Here is an 8,674-nt window from a genome sequence, read left to right on the forward strand (position 1 = left end):
TGTTTATCAGCTGTTAGGTTTTCCTTAGGTGAGACAGGTATCCCAGTGGGGTTGGCAGGAGAGTGATTTTCCATTTCCCAGGGTGAAGAAAAGGCTGAAGAAAACTTCTATACAGCCTTTTCTTCTTTTGAAAAGGAATTGCCATTGGGAAAATTCTGGAGGTTTTTGAAAATGGCCCAGAGCCATGAGGGTCCTTGAGAGTAGAAGCCCCTGAGGCTCCTGGAGGCACAGCCCCCCGTGTCTGCAGCCCTGGGAGCTGCTCCTGCCATGCCAGACGTGGCCAAAGGCGTCACCCAGCGGCACCGGCCGTGCGCGGCCCCGGCACCTTCAGGCCCTGGTGATGCTCCCAGATGGTCTCCCTCCGGATGTCAGGGAGGCGGTTTGCTCTGCAACCTCAATTTTCTGAAGTTCATGGAAAGTCCGTTTTTAACTTTTTCAGCGTTTTTAGTATTGCTGTTAAGGGTCCAGGGTGACTGCTTGCGATCTGTTTACATGTCAGACCCGAATCCCGAAGTTTGTCCTTTTCCTTTTATCCTTTACGAGTCTTTACCTTTAAAGGGAGTTTCTTATAGAAAACGTATAGTTAAGGTTTATGTGTTTATTTTTGTTTTGTTTTGTTTGAAGGTTTTATTTATTTGGCAAGGAGAGAGAGAGAGAGGGAGAGAGAGAGAACACAAGCAGGGGCAGAGGGAGAAAAGCAGGCTTCTCGTGCAGCGGAGACCCTGATGTGGGCCTCAGTCCCAGGACCCTGGGACCGAGACCTGAGCTGAAGGCAGACACTTAACGACTGAGCCACCCAGGTGCCCCGTGTTTATTTTGTTTCTAGGGTTTTTTTCTTATCCATTCTGCCAATTCCCCTCATTTTTAAAAAAATTTTGAGTATATAGAACAATCACATTTAAAGTTTTATTGACACATTCAGGTTAGTACCTATCATATTAATAACTGGTTTTTATTTTCATTTTTTTGTAATGATTGCTTCTATTTTGTTTCTTTTTCCCCCTTCTTTCTGCTTTCTCTGGTTTTAATTGGTCACTTCATAGGATTCCTTTTTAACTCTACATGTTTTATGAGCAAAATATAATGAGCATGTCTCTCTAAAAATTTAGACTAACTTTGTTCATAAATTACATCTCATAGAGGTGACCACTTTGTAATTTATTTCCTCTGGAAGTCTTCATTTTTCTTTTAGTATATAGCAAATTCTTTGAAACATTGAGAAAATTTCCCCTGCCTCCTACAATGAAAGAAAGCAAGCCAACACACACAGAAATGTCTCAGCTTTCATGTAAGTGGCCGTCCTATGCCACCTTTCTCTTTGTTGAGTAAAAAAAAAAAAAAAAAAAGAAAGGAAGAAAAGAAAAGAAACGAAACCAGGGTAAGGAATTGGGTGAGAGTCACAGAATAATGGTCCCCAGCCCTAACACCGTGGTGCCCAGCTAGCCGCTCGGGAAAGGAAATGATCAGGAAGGTCTGAGTTAGATGATGTAGATTTACCAGTGTCTAGTGCATCGCAAATGCTCTGTCTGTGGTCATTATAGCCTGGTTTCTCACAGTTACTATTAGTGAATAGTAAATGGCAGATTTGTAATTCCTATTAGTTGCTTTCAGGTAAAATAATTTCAGATCTATTTTCCTTACAAAGGTACTTGTTTGCTGTTTTGATTCCCCAAGAAGAGCCCAGCATCACTTTTGTCAGAAATATGTGACCTCATGGCAATCATGAGGAAGCTGGAGACAGATACAAATGAAAGCCTGTTCCGCCAAATAACTAGCCTGTGCTCTTGTGAAATGCCACACGTAGAGCAGGAGAAGGCAGGCTGTGCACCTCAGGGAGATTGAAGGGGGCAAAGCGCCACGGACACTGACGGCTGCAGGGGCTGAGACTGATTATTGGTGCTTTCTCCCGGGAAGACAATTATTGAGGAAATTGGCAAAATATAATGAAGGTCTGTGACTAAAAAGTAGTTAAATTAATGTCAATTTCCCGATTTAGTTCATTGTAAAAGTCTGCAACTTAACCATAATGATTCACAAGAACATGAGAGGTACAAAGAGAGAGCCGTGGTCAAGCAGACACGGCCACTGAGCTTGTTAACAAGTACGAGTCCTGGGAAACAGTGTCTGGGACTTCTTAGTATCATTCTTGGAGCTTTCTGTGATTCTGATGTGATTTGAAAAACAAAATTGTATAAAAACAGACCACAGCACTAATGTGTTGTCTTGAATTCTGAAATAAGCAATCTTCAATTAATTACAGACAGCACGACGTGATTCTTCACATCCTGTAGCTGCCTTTTCCTTGTGAGAAGAACACTGTTCACCTGTAAGTTCCTGAATATTTCACCTGCAAAAAAAGAAGGACTGCAGCTCAATTATTTTTTAATGAAATATTAAAAAAAAAACCTTCAGAACTGTTTCTAATAAACTTGTAGACAATGAGATCACGGTTGTTTATTTACAGAAAGAGTCCATAATTTTATTCTGTTTAATGAACTATAATAAAACAGGTTGGCTTTGCTGAGAAGACATTGTTATTATTATCTGTGATATACACTGGCATCCTTCCACTCTGCTTTGGCAAACACGTTTTTATGTGACAAAGGCGTAGACACTGGGTCGCAGACACCAGTTCCTTCTCTGGCCGTTGATGACGCTGCTCTCTCCTTCTCTCAACCAAAACGCCTCCCGATCTCTGCTGTGTTTACGCTGGGCCATCGCTTCCCTTGAGTGCGTGTGTCTGGGACTGGAAAGCATAGCGTGAGGACACTGTATTCTAAATTCTTACCTAAACACCAAAGGTGAAACTTACCAGCCCTTTGGACCAGTAGGAAATATTTAAAAATAGATTTTTTTCCCTTGCATTTGACAACCTAAAATGTTTATTTTAGTAAGATGGGTTCAAGCTTCACAAGGATAGAGCCAACTGCCTAAAGTAGTTCAAGCTGAAAATTCACGGTTTGCTAACTCCCTAAATTACCTGGCACCCTGTGTTCCTGATCCCCGCTATTCACATGGGAAAGAAACAGGCTTTAGGAAGGCAGTGTGGGTGTCCAGAAATCTGAAAATGCAGCAGAAACTACTTTGAACATCAGATGAATCCTCCAGATCATATCAGTATGTTGGCAAACCTCATCTTTTCTGTGCTACCATGAAATTTCAAATGCGTAGATAACAGCATGTTGGAAATGGTCTTCGCGGGAAGCATTTACATGATGCCACCGGCAAGACTGGAGCGTACGTCATTCTTTGCAGCTCGTGCTTTATTCTGATACTTAGGAGGAGATGCTAGTATCTTTTCAACGTGGCAAGTACTTTCTAAACAAACATGCGCTTAGTTTCCGTGTCAGTTACTGAGAGGATCGCCGTGAAAACCTAGGCTACTATTAAATCTGGGAAATTGCATTTACTGTAGAAAGTAAGGCATGTGGATGGTGACTGAATCCTGGTTTTGTCACTTACCAGCCAGGTCACCTGAGCTCATTTCCGCTACATAATCCTCTGCCTACCATTTTTAAATATATTAAATGACAATTCTATAAACATACACACATTTTAAAAAAAGATGGAAGTATCCTATAAATAGGAAACAATAACCAAATATCAATCAGTATTAGCCAAGCAAGGAATGTATTGAGCTCTGAGCTTCCTACTACTGTTTTATGCCTTTCCAAAAAACCATAAATAATATTAAAAACTTTGAGATTGTGCAGTGTAGCATGACCGGGAGGTGTCAGTGTGTAGATTCCCTTTGCTCTCCTGGGCTGTAAAGATGCTTGATTCGATACTATAACTGCACCTTCTTCTGCCTCTGCTGCCCGTGCCCCAGGGTGAGGGACAGGGAGCCCTAATCAGCAGGGTCTGCGCTTGTGGCTGGCCAGAAAGGCTCTGTTCCAAACACGGACTTCTTAAATGCACCGCCGTCTGTGGGAACACTCCATCTCTTGAACTGATGGGAGTGTGTGAGAAGATGCCGGCAGATTACTACTAGCACAAGGCAAATGAAATAAAATGAGCCTCGTGGCCACCGGGCATCTTTGGAAAGCAGAACAAAGCCAAGACAAAAGACAAAACACCTTGCTCCTGGCAAGAGGGGGTAACTTATTCTAAGGTTTCTCTACCCGTCTCATCTCTTAAATGGCATTAAGTGGACTTTATGGAAAGGTTTTATGCAGATAATTCTTTGAGGGCGGTAAAGTATTCTGCAAAGCCACTGCTGTTGGTCAGAGCTTGTTTTTCCGTCTGTATTTTGAATGATTTCACTGCTGAAAGCCTGACGGAAAGATTCCTGAGACACATGAGGGTAAAATAAGGCAAAAAGGTGAGCGGCGACCTTTGACGTGGAGAGACACGCTCTGTTCTACAGAAAAGCCGTCACCACGGCTTTCTAATAGAAGATGGTATTAATGCGGAAATGGTTTCAAACTCTCAAACGCAATAAGAACACTCATTTTTATGTGAACTCACATTGCTTGAACGTTAGAAACTACTTTCTTAAACCTGTTTGTGATAGCAGTAACAATTAAGCCGGAGGATTTTAATAAAGCTGCTATTTGCAACAGCTCTACAAAAATATAACATGTTCAGGAATAAATTTGAAAACTGTGCCAACACTGTACATTATGAATGTTTGCTAAATAACAAGGAAGCTTACTATGTAGCTATGTATACTACGTGCTGGGTACAAGGTTATAATTTCTTAAGACGGCCATTTTTCCCAAACTGACATGTGGACTTATTAAAATTCACATCCTAATTCAGCTTCACTCAGTTTGCCTGCATGTATGTCATGGTCTGTGTCTATGTGTTTGAGGGACCCTTGACAAGTTATTTCTTCAATTTACAGAGAAAGCCTACACATCAATAAATAGCAGGATTTTTCAAAAAAGATGAATCCAGTCCTGACCCAGCTCCCCCACACTCCCACAGAAATGCTCTCCGAACATCGGCATTAACGCCGTCTCTAGACCCTTCTGTCTCCTCACTTGTGTATCAGCTGGGGTCTGGCTCTCTGCCCTCTGCTGCGGACGGCCCTGGTCTGCAGCCTGGCTGTCAAGGCTGCGCTTCCCGTACCTCTCAAGATTCAGGAGTCTGGAAGCCCCCAGCCCCCATCACGTCTACTCTGCAAAGCACTGGGAGAGCTACGGTTCATCGGTTCCTGTTCTCTTTCTATCGATAACACTGTCCACTTTCCTCTTGTCCTCTAGCCCCATTATTAGGAAAAAAAAAAAAAAACCCTTCTCCTTTAAAACAGTTTTCCAGATTCTTTTGAATAAAAAATAATGCCTTTGCTCTCTACATCATTTGGTAAAGAAAGGTGTATCTTTCTCAAAGTTGCCATCCGAAATATTTTATTAAAGGAGCCGATTGAGCGTCCACTTTATTATCAGGATTTGACTCCTAACATTCTGGGAAATATGACTTGGAATTGTCTAAAGTTGCCTAGAACATGGTATCCAGAGGGATGTTTCAATGTGTATAAAATTTCTAGGGAAACTGGGGTATTTATTACCATTCTGGCAGAGTATAACTTCCTCAACATCAATTCTAACAAATAACTGGAGAAGTAGAATATTGAGAAACAGTTTTTTTTTCCGATTTTATTCTTACTTGATAAAAATATTTATCTCTTGATAGTCTGAGTCTTACGGTCCTATTGTCAGGATAGTGTAAGCAGCAGTACGACTAAGGAGGTGTTGATACCTGACTCAGAGGAGGGACTCATGGAAACATGTTTCTGGGATCCCGCGGAGGCATCCCCACATGTCTGGCTGGGTTCCAATGTCTCTGTGGGCCGAGGACTCCTTTCACTCTCCCTCTGGCCCCCATCTTGAATGGATCTGCGTAGAGCTGCTCCCTTATGCCTGTCTCCCCAATGAGGGCTGCGTGGATGGGAAGACAACTTGTCTCCAATGTCACCTTCACCCAAGGACGGAGCTCAGGCCTCAGGAGCTGTACCTAACAGATGATAGTCTTGAGCCTGATTTTGATGATGAGATTTTGAATTTTGAGTGAATGCCCTAGTTGGATAAACTCCCGCCGAGGGCCGGTATACTTGCTCTGGGAAGACGAGACTCACTGCAGGACAAAGGTGGGCTGTGGCTGTGGCCGGCAGACTTCAATATGGCGCCCACCATCCCTACCTCTTGGGGCTCACAACCTCGTATAATCTTGCCCCCTTGAGTCTGGGAGCAACATGCAACTTGCTCTCAGCCCATAGAATATGACAAAGGAGATGGGATCTCCCTGCCATGATGGCATTATTTTATAGAAGACGCCATCTTGCTCCCCATCCTGGCTTTGAAGAAGCAAGCCGCCATGAGTCCGATGGTCCCAAGGACGTGGATTCTGCCGAAAAGACTGAGTAAATGTGGAAGGGGACCCTTTTCCAGTCCAGCTAAGATGAGAAGCCCGTCCTGACTGACACCTTGATTATGGTCTTGCTGAGGACCTGGTTAAGCCGTGTCAGGACTCCTGACCCAGAGAAACTGTGGGATAGCAAGCGTGTGTTGTTCTGGGCAAGTACATTTGCGGTAATCTGTTACACAGCACTGAGCACTAATGCGGTCGCGATGGAGCTCCTGGAGAGAATAATACTGCCCACAGTTTCTTGCTTGAGCTTGGTGGACATTCATTGCCCACAGCTAACTGCGGTTAAGAGGCACTATTTTGTTTCTGATAAGTTTTCTATATTCCTTGGAGAGAAATAAAGAGCTGCTCTGATTGATTTCTGGCTATGAGTTTGGTTTAATATAAAGAATCTCCAGGAAGTCATTGAAGCAATCAACACATGCAAAATGGTGGCAAAAACACATTAGATTAACAGCTCATCCCCTCCAAGGATGCTATCAGAGAAAACAGCTGTAAACATGGCATAAATTCGATTCAAGTTAAGCACAGCAATCTAGTTCAGGCTATTGATCTTGTCCCTAATAAATTAGTGGGTGAATGCCTGGCTGGGCAGAACAAAGGTTGTTGAAAATTCCTTACCTATAAACACTCTTGAATGATTCCCAACCCTATTTTCCCGACCTGATTGTGTAAAACAGAGCTTAGGAGCTAATTCCCAGTTATCCAGGCAAAGGTTTGTTGTTAAAAGAAAGCAATGCTTTTAACCCCAATTAATGTAGGGTTTGTAGGGTCCCATATGGTGCACACACGGATGGAAGAAATACACAGATTAAAGCGGAGCTGAGAACTAAGTGAGAGCAGTAGGTAAGCGACACTTGGCCAAACAAAAATGTGTGTGGATTTGCCGAAATACTTCGAGGCAGGGACGAGATTTAACAAATATATGTGTGTTGTTGGTTTATTTATTATAAAAATAAATTTGGTAAACTATCATCGATGAAATGGTCTGGTAGGTTAAAAAAAAAAAAAAAATCCCTCCCGGTCTCTGCTAGAGTCTTCTAGAAAATGAACAAATGCAGCTGTAAATAAAAGAATAATATATAAAGTTAGATGTACAACAGTACTTACTCTCCAAATGTGGCCTTCAGCAATTTATTGACTACTGAAAAAAACATATGACAGCGTGAAGCCAGCAAGCCACAGATAATAGACTATCTGGAAAGAGGATCCTTTATTCTACACACAGCAGTAGGTGATAAATGGCTCTAATGTCCACATTTACCAGTGTCTCCTTCTCCCACCCCCGACCCAGCGTCCCTGGGATCAGAGACTAATAGCCCCCCAGGAGAAGGTGTTTTAACACAAGCCCTTCCCACTGGTGGAAATGGCAGGAATCAAACATCTGTCAGTAACTTCCGATGGGGACAGGCTGAGAGCCTGTTGTGTGTCTACCAAAACATTCGGTATTTTCAGCTATAAAACAGAGGAGAAAGGAATGCCATGTAATTTATTTCTGCAAAGGGCAGAGCTTGAATGATCCTGGAACCGGAGTGCAGCCAGAGGCCCCCGTGGTATTAACCCTTTCTCTTCCCACGTACCCCCGAATGGTGACATCGGTCACAAGGGGGCCCCATGGTAAGGGGGAAACTCACTTCTAAACCGCGTCCTCCTCGCAAGGCTTCTTGCAGTCCTGGGCTTTGAGGGGAGGGAGGGGAGAAAAGGAGGTATCCGTTTATGACATCACTCTGACATGGAGTTGCAGGGCATTTCTGGGGTCCCGGGCGGCTCTGTAGGTAACGTAAGCAGGTCCTCGGGTCCCTGGAGGCAGTTGCCCCACACGTGTTCATGAACCTGGGCAGGGCCACCAGCCAGCTAACGGGCATTCCTCCAAACGGGCTGCAAGGGGGGGGGGGGCTTCCTTGAAGTTAGCCCCGGGCCCTGCCAGTGGGACATCCCCCCTGATTAAGAAAATAGGTATCTGTAGGGGCGCCTGGGTGGCTCAGTGGGTTAAAGCCGCTGCCTTCGGCTCAAGTCATGATCCCAGGGTCCTGGGATCGAGTCCCGCATGGGGCTCTCTGCTGGGCCAGGAGCCTGCTTCCCCCCCTCTCTCTCTGCCTGCCTGTCAGCCTACTTGTGATCTTGGCCTGTCCAATAAATAAATAAATAAATAAATTAATAATCTTTAAAAAAGAAAGAAAGAAAGAAACAGATCTCTGTGATTACAGCCAGCTCCCGTTTGTTTGCTTGTCTCCAAGAGTCGCTCGGCTCTTCAAGAATGTGCTGGCAGGAGAAGGGGGTGCTTTCTGGAAATGTGCTGTGACCG

The sequence above is a fragment of the Mustela erminea genome, chromosome 6, assembly GCF_009829155.1.
Source record: "Mustela erminea isolate mMusErm1 chromosome 6, mMusErm1.Pri, whole genome shotgun sequence".
NCBI classification, from domain to species: Eukaryota; Metazoa; Chordata; class Mammalia; order Carnivora; family Mustelidae; genus Mustela; species Mustela erminea.